The sequence below is a fragment of the Lontra canadensis genome, unplaced genomic scaffold, assembly GCF_010015895.1.
Source record: "Lontra canadensis isolate GAN:19392208 unplaced genomic scaffold, GSC_riverotter_1.0 scaffold34, whole genome shotgun sequence".
In the NCBI taxonomy this organism is placed as follows: Eukaryota; Metazoa; Chordata; class Mammalia; order Carnivora; family Mustelidae; genus Lontra; species Lontra canadensis.
Genome location: NW_022631028.1, coordinates 6,457,969 through 6,471,689, shown reverse-complemented (window position 1 = coordinate 6,471,689; position 13,721 = coordinate 6,457,969). Strand labels below are relative to the sequence as shown.

General features: G+C 45.0%; 1 protein-coding gene and 1 long non-coding RNA gene across 7 annotated transcripts in view; one reads left to right on the top strand and one right to left on the bottom strand.

Annotated features, from left to right (window-relative positions):
* The window catches only part of FRMD4B (FERM domain containing 4B), a 221,065-nt gene that overhangs the window by 87,062 nt on the left and 120,282 nt on the right, over positions 1 to 13,721 (top strand). The window contains exon 1 of one of the 6 annotated variants that reach the window (XM_032867366.1): positions 9,482 to 9,581. The exons of the other annotated variants lie outside the window; for them this stretch is intronic. The gene's annotated coding sequence lies outside the window, so the exon portion shown is untranslated. Of the gene's footprint in view, positions 1 to 9,481; positions 9,582 to 13,721 lie in introns of those variants that run through there. 6 annotated transcript variants of the gene reach the window in all.
* LOC116873541 lies at positions 956 to 2,105 on the bottom strand. The gene is made up of 2 exons (XR_004383846.1): positions 1,906 to 2,105; positions 956 to 1,397 (listed from the first exon to the last, which is right to left on the bottom strand). It is a non-coding gene; the product is annotated as an uncharacterized LOC116873541 (long non-coding RNA).

Genomic DNA, 13,721 nt, shown 5'->3' with positions numbered 1-13,721 from the left:
GATTGAGGCACGAGAAAGCAGGAACTCCAGTCTGAAGTCTCGGCTCTGTCTAGCTGTGCGACCATAGAGAGGTCAGACCCCTTCCTTGGACCTCATTGGCCTCACCTCTAAAATGGGAGTATGACACTCTGGCGCATTAAAATGTGTAATATTTAAAAGAATCAAAGAGAAGTTAAGGCACTTTGAAAATTCAAAGCCCTCTAGACAGGCAAAGTGATATTACTCCTAATTAGAACGTTCAGATCAAGTCTGGGGTGGCCCAAGCTACCTGTTCCTTTCTCTGCAACAGAGTACCAGAGCACAGTAGGATCTGCTCGCCCTGGAACACGGCCTTCGAGGACATCTACTCTGAGGGAGTGGGTAGCAATTGCTTGGTCTTCATTAACGAAAGGTGTAGTAATACCACTAAAAGTTGCATGTACTCTGCAAAGCGTTTTATGCATATTGGCTCATGTAACCACCCCCCCCGGGGCCTGGGAAGTGGGTGCTATTATTATTTCCGTTTCCAGATGGGGAAAACAAGGCTCAAGAAAAGCGAGGTAACCCGAACAAGGCCACACAGGAACTGAAGAGCCAAGCTGGGGCTTGAACCCCGGTCTGTCTGACCCCACGGCCTGTACTCTTGACCTTCACACTTCTGGAATAATACGCAGTACTAGCTGCTTCTTATGGAATGCTTACAGGGCACAAGGCAAAAATATTCCCAGAGAATTTCCAGGGAGTGTAAGTGACTTGCCGGAAGTTTCCAGCTAGTTAGAGGCAGAGTCAGGCGGAGACATCATATCCGTCTGAATTCTGAAGGGCCGATCCCAAACCGACTCCTGGCACCAGGTGTGATCACCCCCCACTGCCCCGACTATGATTGAAAAGGCTCTAGGAATTCCAGCATTTAATGATTTCCCAGTGAGTTTGCAGAAACCACCATCCAGGCCACTCTTACCAGAAGCGCCCATGCTTTTTTTTTTAAATGACCCAGCCCCTCACCACCTTCAGAAAGGTTATTCCAGACCAGCAAGTCCAAGAAGCAATGCTGAGGCAGGGCCACAGGGGAAAATATTTGGTTCCCTGGCGACAGCTGTGCATGCTGGTGAGAGAGATTTCCTCTCACAAGACTTGTCCATTCTGCAGGAGGCAGAGCGGAACTGAGATTGAAACAGAGCGGCTATACAAGTTGGGGGAACTTGCCGACAGAGCATAAGGACACGTGCTCAGTTCTGCTTGTGAATGAAAAAGCTGGAACCATCTTTCACCTGTGCTTTAAGGTCATGGTGGCCCCCAGCAGCAGGAAGAAGAGTTCTAGTGCTTTGAGATATTCCAGAAGCATAGCAAGATAGCAACACAGCTGGTTGGGATCTGGCAGTTAAGAGGCAAAGGAGTCACTCATTGGCCAGCGAGACCTTGACAGAAAGAGAGAGAAAACTCAGAAGCGGAGCAGCAGATGGAAATAAAGGGAAATTGATTCATTCCACACATATTTAGTAAGCCCCACGACGGGCTGGGCACTGGTGTAGGAGTTAGGAGGGCAGCAGTAAGTGAAACTTGCATTCCAGGGGCAAAAGAAGCCGGAAAAGCAAGTGACATTGAACGTGTTGACAGGCTCGGTGCTCTATAGGCAGGTATCATGAGTCCCACTGTCAGGATGTGACAAGTAAGTCTTAGAAAAGTGGGCTGAGCTCTCGATGCGATTCTGTCTGAATCCGAAGACTCTGCGGTCCCGTCTTCACCTGGTGTCTCGGTGGCTTCAGCATCCAGACATGGTGCCCTGTACCTCATCCTTTCTCTGAGCCCTCTCTCTCCCAACGAACTTCTAGAGGGTGTGCTGGCGCACCTTTCCTCAGCGGCTCTCTGGGGTAAAGGGCACCAATGGGTAGCACTTGCCAGTTTCTGTGGTGTGAAGACCCTCACCTTGGCCCATCTCCTGTGACCACCGTAACCTCCTTGATTGGGAGGAGGTGAACACTGCTGTCACACCGACTCAGTAGACATAAATAACCTCAAGAGCAAAGAGAACAGTAAAACATAGCCAAATAACTGGAAATGATGACTTTTGAGGGTTTATTATCTGTAATCTTTTTTTTAAGATTTTATTTAGGTATTGGACAGAGAGAAACCGTGAGAGCAGGAATACCAGCAGGGGGAACAGCAGAGGGAGAGGGAGAAGCAGGCTTCCCGCTGACCAGGGAGCCCGATGTGGGGCTCGATCCCAGGACCCTGAGACCATGATCTGAGCCGAAGGCAGATGCTTAATGACTGAGCCACCCAGGTGCACCTGTAAATTTTTTTTACGTAAGCTCCAGTCCCAACGTGGGGCTTGAACTGATGACCCTGAGATCAAGAGTCACCTGCTCTACCAACTGACCTAGCCAGACGTGCCTTATTGCCTGTATCTTAATGTAATTATTTCATTACTAAATTATTTTTTCATTCTATTTCTTCATTCTATTCTTGTTACTTCATTATTTAATTCATAAGTTTATATACTATAATTTTTATACCATTATTTTCAGATTTTTTTTCAGATTTTATTTATTTGACAGAGAGAGAGATCACAAGTAGGCAGAGAGGCAGGCAGAGAGAGAGGGGGAAACAGGCTCCCCGAAGAGCAAAGAGCCCAATGTGGGGCTCGATCCCAGGACCCTGAGATCACGACCCGAGCCGAAGGCAGAGGCTTTAACCCACTGAGCCACCCAGGCGCCCAGTTTATATACTGTAATTTTTAATATTGGGTTGTGCTTCATAACCAGCTTGAAAAGGGGGCAGTAGACTCTTAGGATATGTGGAGAGTCACCATTCTCTCTCTCAAAGGATCCCTTTCCCCTCGTTGTGTTTTCTGATTCTGGCCCAGAAATTATTCGGAGCTCCTTTTTTGTATTTCCTTTGTCTCCTTGACCTGTGGCCTTCCAGTTTTTTTGTTTTGTTTTATTTTAATCTCCGACACCTATGTTAGCTTCAAAAACAGACGTCATTTCATGTGATCAACGTTGCCTGCATTAAGTGACCAAAAAGTTTCTTCATGAAGTATTAGAAACCTGTAGGTTGAGAAGGGGGTGTTTCTTCTCTGATGATAAAATGGGTCCTGGACATTTAGGGTTAAGAAATTTTCTGTATTGTCTTCGGTGTGCTTGACGTTTCCGTTTTCACAGTTTGGTAATGCTTTTCTAAATTCCCTACTCAAATGTGACATTTCTACCAATCCATCTAGGGCTCTGGACCTAATACAATCCGTTTCTAATATTTATAAACTTCCAAAGGACTGATTTCAGCCTCTACTTGTACTTGGACAACAAAGAACAAAGAGACTTTGCAAAGCATAAATCAGAGACTTTCTTATAGGCGTTAATGAAAAATGGAAACGTGAAAACTCTGACAATGAATGTGTACCCTGAAACGAACATAAAGTTGATTTTGGTTTTCTAATTAATTTCTGTTCAGTTTTGGGTTTCCAGGGCAATATATGTGATTTATGTGCCATGTTGATGCTTACATTCAGCCCAGATTTCCAAATGTGCTGTACAGAGAATAAATAGTACCTAGAATATCTTTCAGTTACAAGGACGGTAGTTTATTTTTAAAATCCCTTCACCCGAGCGGTGCTTGTCTTAACTTTCAAGGTTTTGAAAGATGCAGTACTCTTGCTCATTCCTACAGGCTGTTTTTCACGGGATAAGAGAAAACTGACAGTTGGCAAAGCAAAAAGTTTCCAAACCACCGGGGTGTCTGCTACTTGCATAATCACCAAAGCCAAAATTTTCCATTTTCTACAAGCTGACGGGAGAGCTTCATTTCTGGTCAGCCTGAGCTGCAGACAAGAACTGAACTCCCCCGTGGATCAGGGGCCGTGCTCATGGCTTTCCTTGGTTACACTTGGTGACTTTTCCTGTTTACAATATCTGTGTCCTCCCATTTTTTTCTTTTTCTTTTTCAACTCGATACTGTACCCTGACATCTAAAAATACAGCCTAACAACTGGTTTTAAGCAAGGAGGATGTTTCTTTCTGGAAAAGAATGGCAGATATATCCTGCGTGGTTTTTTGAAAATAAACATTTGAAGGGCGCCTGGGTGGCTCCGTCATTAAGCATCGGCCTTCGGCTCAGGTCATGATCTCAGAGTCCTGGGATCGAGTCCGACATCAGTCTCTCTGCTCAGTGGAGAGCCTGTTTCTGCCTCTCCCTCTCTCTGTGTCTCCCTACTGCTCATGCACATGTTCTCTCTCTGTGTCAAATAAATAAATAAAATCTTAAAAAAAAAAGAATTCAGTAGATAAAGTAGATAAGATGTAGGTCAAAGCACATGACACAGAGCAGGTCAGCATATTTAATTCTACTTCATGCTGCGGAGAACATAAGTAGCCAGCCCAAGACACAACCTGGTCGCAATAAGAGAAGGACAAAGAGTTTATAAGCATTTCCCCAGCTGGGCATACAGCGCAGTTAAAAATGGCAGTTTTGAGTTAGTCTGTTGATTATCACGGAGAAATCAGAACGGCTTTAATCCTCATCTCTTGGGATGACAACTGACCAGGGTTTAACGGGTAGAGCAATTTTTTAAAAAGTTTTTATATATTTATTTGACAAGCAAAATCACAAGTAGGCAGAGAGGCAGGCAGAGAGAGAGGCGGGGGGAAGCAGGCTCCCCGCCGAGCAGAGAGCCTGATGCGGAGCTCGATCCCAGGACCCTGAGACCATGACCTGAGATCATGACCAGAGGCTTAACCCACTGAGCCACCCAGGCATCTCAGGTAGATCTATTTTCAACTCAAATGTGACAACTTGTCCTCTTAATAATCCAGGAGAACTTTTTCCTTGAGAAGAATAATCATTTAACCAACTTAAAAGCACCATGGACAGTTTAACATAATAGCACTGAGCAGCTCCCAGAGCATTTCCACCGATCCTAGTGCTCCGTGCATGAGGGTAGGAGAAAAGCTAACAGTGCATGCCAGGCGCGGAGCACAGACTCTAACACCTGATCTATAACCAATAAGGAGAGTGTATGACTGGTGATATGATTATCGTCTGTACATTTGAGGTACATTTTAGGTTCAATCCATATTAATACAAGAGACAAACGAAGCTACATAAGATTGATTTTTAGCGTTCTCATTTCACAGGGGCAGAAACTGAGATTTAGAGAGATACCGCAAAATCAATGCCAAACTCTTAGTTAAACAGCAGAGCTGGGACACAACCCAGGCCTCCCGATTCTTTTTTTTTTTTTTTAAGATTTTATTTATTTATTTTAGAGAGAGAGAGGAAGTGAATGTGAGCAGAGGAAGGGGAAGAGAAAGAAGGAGGAAGAATCTTCAAATGGCCCATGCTAAGCATAGAGCCCAACTAGGGCTCAATCTCATGACTCTGAGATCACGACCTGAGCCGAAACCAAGAGTCGGACACTTAACTGACAGAGACACCCAGGGCCCCCCCCCAGGCCTCCTGATTCTAAATCTTGGCACACCTCTCAGGCACTGAATTGGTGTCTCCCACTGGCCTTTAGCTCCAGACTTAAAAAGGAGTTTTGCTTCTTTTCTTCTTCTCTTTCTTCCTTTGAAACCTGCCCTTCCTTTTCCCTGGCTTTAAGAGATCAGGCTATAATCTGATAAGCAATCATCTTTTATGAGAATGTCCTCCCCAGGGAGTGTCTGCCAAAGCTGACCGAAATTCCCGGCCAGGTTGTTGCCTGAGCTGCAAGAGTGGCTATCCGCGGGTCAGCCTTTCTTGTTTGCTTTTTTCCAGCTTCTGCCAGAAAGGAGCTCGCACTTGAATGCTAACATCCAGAAAACACGGTTATCCCTCCCATCTGTATTGGGAGTCCTTTCTCCAGAGCAATGGGCCAGAAGAAGTTCTCTCTATCAATTTCCTAATTTCTCATACCTCCTGGGCAAGACATGAGTTTCTCAGGGGCTCAGAACTCAAGTCCGTTGCCAGTTGAGGTTTTCAGAGCCTTCATGATTGTCTGAGACTATTTCATTGTTAGTCATTTATTTTCTTCTCCTTACCTCTAGAGCAATTGTTCTCAGCCCGAGACAATTTTGTCCAAGAGACACTGGGCAATGTCTGGAGACCCGCGTGGTTGTCACAAGCAGGAGGGAGCTGTTAGTGGTATCTTGTAGGGAGAGGTTAGGGCGGCTGCTAAGCATCCGAGAGTGAACAGCAAGGAGGTATCAGCCACAAATACTGGTGCCAAAGCTGAGATACCCGGCTCATAGCAAGCCTTGCCGATGTATGTTAGAGCAGGGCTTGCATTTGGAAAGTGCTCGGCGAATCCTGGTTGATCAAGTGAGTGAAAACGTGTTTCAGAGCTTTCCCATGCTGAGTTCATTGCACTGTGTTCCAGATTGCATCTTAAGCCCAGACTATTGTAGACTCCAATCCAGAAGGCCACATACCAGATCAATGTCATCCCGCATCCAGAGTGTCCACATAAGCATGACAGCCAGCAGCCCAAGAGGTGGGGGTTAATTCTAATCTGCTGTCCAGTGAAAATCAATAGCAAATGTATAGACGTTGTTTTTAGCCCCTGCCCATGTTTATTCAAGGCAGCGCCGGGAGGTAGCCAAGGAATGGGGATTGCAAAAACCCTGCTCCTCTCCTGGCCTTGCTGCCACGTCATGACCTGAACCCAGAAACTCTGGTCTGGCGAATCTGGATGAGGCTTTTCCAGAACAGTGTCTTACCTGGTGGTCAGGCTCATATGGGAAATGCCTAAGCTGGCTGTTGGACTATGTCAGACCACGTAGACGGGAAATGCTTTACAACAGAATACAATACAGCAGTGAAAGGCACAGACTCAGAAGTCACAGTGTCTGTGTTTCCACTCTTCGGTGTCTCCTCCTCACTCTGTGGCTTTGCAGAGTGGAGTCCGCCGTTTATCTTCTCTGAACCTCGACTTCTCGTCCACAGAATGGAGCTACTATTGGAATCCGCCTCACAGGCTTGTTATGAAAATGAATTTAGGGGCACCCATGCTCTGTTGGTGGAGTGTGCGACTCTTGATCTCTGGGTGATGAGTTCGAGCCCCACGTTAGGAGTAGAGACTACAAAAAGAATAAAAATAAAATAACGTAAAGTAATAGAAAATGAATTTAAACAGCCCATGTAGGGGCACCTGGGTGGCTCAGTCAGTTAAGCCTCTGCCTTCGGCTCAGGTCATGATCCCAGGGTCCTGGGATCGAGTCCTGCATTGGGCTCCCTGCTCAGCAGGGAGTCTGTTTCTCCCTCTCCCACTACCCCTCCTCCCACTCATGTTCTCTCTTGCTCACTCTCTCACTCTCTCAAATAAGTAAATAAAATCTTTAAAAAAAAATTAAACAGCCCATGTAAATAAAAGAAAGGGCTCGGAATAGTGCCAGGCACACAGTCACTGGCCATTAATTATTGTTAACTTTTTTTTCCCTGAGTCAGATTACTCAAGTTACTCAATTTAGTCTTTGGGAAATGGAATTCTCCCCTTCTTTCTCATTCTCCCACAGCAACACATTTTCCTTTCTTCCTGTCCTTCTTTTATGCCACCTGCCTCTCTCTTTCACTGTCTCTTCTTTGTCCTCCACGCCCAGTGAACCTGAGAGAGACACAGAAGTGGCCTACTTTGTGCAGCTAATGGAACCTGAGAGTTCACCCCAGGTCATAGCAACACGACCTATGACAAGTGACCTAACCTCTTGACATTTCAGTTTCGTCATCTACAAAATCTAAAGAGTAACACTTCTTACCTCGTAGGGATATAAGTAGTGTGAGAAAAGGTACTGCCTGGGTGCTATGTGACATCCAGTGGTTATAGAAGCTAAGAGAATCGTTCATTGATACGGGAAAAAGAGGCTCCCAAAGACAGCACGTTGGGAGGGTAGGCACCATCTTGGAACAACTCGAGGGAAAACCACAGCTGACTCCGTGTGGAGACATCTGTGTCAGTCTAGGCCATGCTCTGAACGGGAGTGTCAATAGCTTATATTCAGTTAACACCCAGAGATGATATAAAGGAGCCCTATTCAGCCGGGGTTGACATCATTTGGGCGAAATATAAAACTCCGTCCACTCAATAGATCCCAAAGTAAGGACGTCCTAGATACGCCCTTCTACCTCTCTCCAGTTCCTCTAGAATCTCTCATCTGATGAGGAGTCTAATAACACACCTTGTTCTCAGGGTGGAAAGCTTGTTTGCTGTGTAGGAGCCTGTCAGGACCAAGGCTCAGGAAGTGTTTTGGAACATCCTCACTTTACCTTACTTATGCTGTGTAAATGGAAATCATTGGTGAATGTATTTCATTGTTGACTGTTTCTAGGTTCTGAGCAGTTAAGACTGTCCTTCCCTCAGCAGATTCTTACTTACCACACCCAGTCTTACCCTGTGCCAGGCCCTGTTCTAGGCCCTGGGGAATACAGTGGTGAACAAATCAATCAAGGTCTCTGTCATGAAATCTACATGCTGATGGTGAAAGGTAGAGACTGATATAAACAAAAACAAAACGAACAAACAAAGAAATATTAGCAATGAAGAGAATAAAGCAGCATGACGAGAGAGAGTATCCAGTCTTCACTGTATTTTGAGGACAGGCCTCTTGGAAACAGTGACTTTAATTTAGGATCTGAAAGATGTAAAAGCACCCAATCAAGCAATAACCTGGGGAAATGGCATTCCAGAGGGAACAGCATGTGCAAAATTTCAAAGGAAGAACAAGCTTTTATTTTGAGGAAGAAAGGGAGGGCCCATGTGGCTGGTATGTTAAAGCCAAGGCAGATGGGTTGGAATTAAAATTAGAGAGGGTTACGTGGACACCCTTGGCAAGAGAAGGAGTTAGATTTTCCTGAAGTTCGCATGAGAAGCCGTTTGGCAATTTTAAGAAGGAAAGTGAAGGGATTTCATCTGTATTTTAGAGATACTGCTCACACAGCCACATGGAGATTGGATCCTCAGGGGACTCAAAAGCATGAAGCCCGGTTAGAGAGTTGGTTTTGCACACATCCCGGCAAGGGATGATGGGAATTAGACTCTGGATGGGCTACCCCACAAAAAATCCTAAGGAGTCATTTTGATGAGGCAGGCCCTCTCATGCTAGGCTTTCAGAAAAGGTCAAAAGGGAACAAGAGAGAAGAAAGGAAAGGGGAAAAAAAAAAAAAGCAGCCTGCTGCTTCCTTTGCCAAGCTTTCATATTTCCTTGTTCCAAAGAACTACTAAAGCAAAACCAAAGAACGCTGAGGTTCTGGTCTTTTTCTGTAGTTGTTATTTCCTGTTGCTTTTTAAGCTGACCCTGGTCATTATGAATGGTCCCACACTGCCCTGTGTGGACTTGCCTTTGGGTTTCTTACCAAGTCGGCCTCGTCTCTCCTCTCCTAAATCGGGTAATGGGATTGGGTGTTTGGGGTGGGGTGTTTTCGCACAGACTTGAACCCCGCTGTGGGTTACACGTCAGGATGCTCCATGAAGCCAGAGGTCTGGCCTGTGGCCGATTCTCACTTCCAACTCTGCCCTTCCTCATTTGACCAGTGACCAGATGGACAAGGTCCTTCCACCAGCACCCAGTGCTTAGCGTCTGAGGACCCACTCTGCCAGCGGGGAAGGAAACGCAGGGCAGCCACAGACTGAGGTGGGAGTTTCAATCCAACCTGCACAGTGTTAACCTCTGTGTCCCTGGGGTTAAATGGAGGAGGAGGTGGCAGGAAGGGTTTCAGGTTTGGTTGGGGTAAAGTGAAACTTTACAAAGAGATGATTTTTTAAAATATGTTTTCTGTTCCATATGAGGCGTTGCTGCCCTGGGGGACGGGTCACACCTGAGACTCTTCGGAAGTCTCTGTGGGGTTTGAGTGGTTCTGTCTGTGTTACATCATTTCACACATACTGGAGAAAGAGCATGGCCCACCGTCCTGTGTTTGCTTATGAAAAGAAACATGTACTTCCTTTGAGACTTCTTAAATGAAGTGTTGTGGCCTAACCTGGCAAATTAGTTTCTGTCTGGCATTCGGGGACTGAAGAGCTCATAAGAAAGTACAGACTTGGGGCACCTGGGTGACTCAGTTGTTAAGCATCTGCCTTCAGCTCAGGTCATGATCCCAGGGTCTTGGGATCGAGCCCCAGATCGGGCTCCCTGCCCTGCGGGAAGCCTGCTTCTCAATCTCCCACTCCGCCTGCTTGTGTTCCCTCTCTCGCTGTGTCTTCTATCAAATAAATAAATAAAATCTTTAAAAAAAAGAAGAAGAAGAAGAAGAAGAAAGTATGGGCTCTTTAATCTTAAGGCAATTTGTTAAAAGAGAGAAAGGAGAGAGAGAGAGAAGACACTTTGTAATGAGGTAGTGAAGAACACAGACTCAGGAGCTAGTCTGCCAGCTCCTAGAAGCTGGAATCCCAGCTCTATGTCTTACTAGCTGTGTGACCTTGGGCAAGTTACTTGGCCTCTCTGTGCTTTGGTTTTCTCAGTGGAAAGTGAAGATGATAGAGCTGTTTTACCTCATGGCATTAAATGAATTGCTACATATTCAATACATTGAACATGCTTCAATAAAATTTGTTGTTTTTGTTATATTTTAAGAGAATTCTGTATTTATAGATATAATCACTGTCATCCATGAATAGTTCCCTTTAAATATAACTCCTGTTGTTGAAATTAGAAGAGAAAGCATGAGTGGGAGTCATGTTTTAAATTAAATTAAAAATGCCTGGGGTTTTTTTCCCCCTTTTGTTGTTACAGTATTTTTTTTTTTTAATTAAAAAAAATCAGCCTGTTGCAAGCAACAGCATGTGAATAAGATGGTATCTCTTCGCCAAGTGACCTTGTGCAGAGCACTTGTGCTCCAGCCTGGAAGTCAGAACCCTGAGTTTTAATCCCAGGTCTCGCCTTAACTAGCTGAGTGGCAATGGACACGTCCATTCCTTCATTGCCCCATATCCCAAGTAAGCGGTGGTTATTAAATGCCTTCTAAGGATCTTTCTTTTTTTTTTTTTAAGATTTTATTTATTTATTCAACAGACAGAGATCACAAGTAGGCAGAGAGGCAGGCAGAGAGAGAGGAGGAAGCAGGCTCACCGCTGAACAGAGAGCCCGATGTGGGGCTCGATCCCACTGGGATCCTGGGATCATAACCTGAGCCAAAGGCAGAGGCTTTAATCCACTGAGCCACCCAGGTGCCCCTCTAAGTCTCTTTCCATGTACAAGTTCTAAATTCTAACTACCCCTAGTCAGCTGACATGATTTTTCATGCCTGCTTTCAAATGTTTTGTTTTCCCTCTTTTTCCCCACCCATCCAATCCGTTGAAAATGGGCTGCATGGGAAGGCCCTCCCACAATTTGTCACCATAGGGCGTTGGGAATAGCAGGCGTACAGCTAAGTGGTTAAGAGCTTGGGCTCTGGGTTCGAGTCCAGTTCTGCCATTTATAAATCTTGTTATGTACAATCTCTCTAACCTCATTCACCTGTAATATGGGGAGAGGAGACCGCCTACTTCTTGTGGGTATCATGAGGGTTGGATATGTGAATACATGAAAAGTGCTGAGTGCAGGGCCTGGAATACAGAAAGGACCTGTTAGTGGTATTATCGGTGTTGTCATTAAAATGCCTGACGGGGGGAGGGGCGGGCGGTGCTGCAGGGCATCTGGGTGCCTCAGTCGGTTAAACGTCTGCCTTCAGCCCAGGTCATGATCCCGGGGTCCGGGGATCGAGTCCTGCCTTGGTCTCCCTGCTTGGTGAGGACTCTGTTTCTCCCTCTGCTCCCCCACCATGCTCGCACGTGCGCACCCTCTCCCTCAAATAAATAAACAAAATCTTTAAAAAATAAAAATAAGATGCCAAACCAGGTGCCAGGCTTACAGAAGTCACGCAGGAGCTCGTGGTACCCTCTCTCTTTCTATGTCTGCCCCATCAGCTCTGGAGAACTTTTTTGCTATGTGCTTGTTAACTGACTTGTTAACTCTACCTATCATTTATCTTCTTCAAAATGGGTTAGTAATCTTCCTCCCATTAGGAAGTTTTTTTGTTGTTGTTTTTGTTTTTAATAGTAGGGTAAATGGACTATAGGAAGGTTTATTAGCTGTTTGTTAAGCTTCAGGCAAATAAGGAGGATAATAACTGTGCTTTGTGGAAGTGGTTTATTTCACTCTTGGGGGTGTCGGATGAAAACCTACCGGGATATTGCTTATGAGGCTCAGAAAGGTTAAGTACCTTCTCCAAGTTAACCCAGCTAGCAAGAGATAAAATATGATTTCGAGCCCAAGTCTGGCTTAGAATTCGTGCAAGTGCCATCATTTCCCAAACCTTGGTGGTTCCCTGGTGCTTCACTTGAGGAAGGCCCCCCAAAACGAAACCAAATAAAATACGGATACCCCTTTCAGAGGCTTGCTTAGAGATTGAAATAGTAGACATTAATGAAGGTCAAGTGTCCCGCACTGGGCCTTTGACATGGGTTTTGTCTCTTCTCTGGTACTTTGTGAACTTAAATAGGGGTTTGCTTATTCTCATGATGTGACTCCCAGGAACCTGGCAGATAATAAATTTGGGCGAGGCAGACACCACAAACCTCATCTAAAAGAGGGAGCTGCTGTACCCCGCCTTCCCTGGCCCAGTGTTGCCATGGAGGAAATGCAGCCCCGTGTTTCCCAAACCTTCCGTCTCAATTTTTCTTCAGCGGCATCTTCTGATTTCTGATATCACCAACAAAAATTGATTCATAACAAAATACATCCACCACCTTCCAACCTCTGATTTAAGTAAGGGACAAAGACAGGCCTTTCTATCACTAGCAGTGAGAAAATCAGTACTCTGGCCTCCCGGAGAAGCCATCCTCCCACAGAGGAAAGAGCACAAATGTGCCAACATGGGCTTAAAACTGTAACTTTTTTTTCCCCTTCATTTCACCTCCACTGTGCTTCTCCAGCTTGTCCTGTATGGTCTCTTATCACTTCACATACTGAGATGTTCGTTCATTTCTCCCCACCAAATGTCGGCCTTTCTCCTGGCTGTTATACTTGTGAATTGTGAATCCGTGATTATGCTAGATGACTTGACCATAGTAATGGTATCATCTGCGGAGTCCATTCTTTGGTAGCCTTTTGTTCTGACTTATATGTGGACACCTGTGGTATCTGGGATGCTGGGGTGGCTCAGTTGATTAAGCATCTGACTCTTGGTTTCAGCTCAGGTCATGATCTTGGGGCCCTGGGATTGAACCCCACATGGGGCTCCATGTTTAGTGGAGAATGTACTTAAGATTCTCCCTCTCCTTCTCTCTCTGTCCCTCCCCACTCTAAAAAAAAAAGTTATATAAAATAAATATAAAAAATAAAAAATAAAAATATATTTTTTATATAAAATATATTTTTATAAAAATATAAAATATAAAAATTTATATATATATATGTGGTATCTTAGAAAGATGCTTTCAGTTGCAAGCAGCAGAATCCAACTAGAGTTAGTTTCAGAAAGAAAAACAAAGTCTTATTAAAAGGACTTATTAAAAGAACACAAGGGTGTGTCATGGAACGAAACAGCAATAATTCACCCAAAGCAGCAGAAGTGACTACAAGTGACTAGAATGACATTAGGAAAGCTGACAGCAACTCTCTCAAGCTTTCCCCTTCAGGTTGCATGATTTCTCTTGCCTCTTTCCAGCTGCTTGTGTCCTTCATTCTCTCTGCAGATGGCTTTCCTTTTTGTCCACACACAGCAGAGGAGAGCTGCCCCATCCTCTCAGCCTCAATTCCGGATTCCCTGGATTGAGGATATGATTGGCTCAGCTT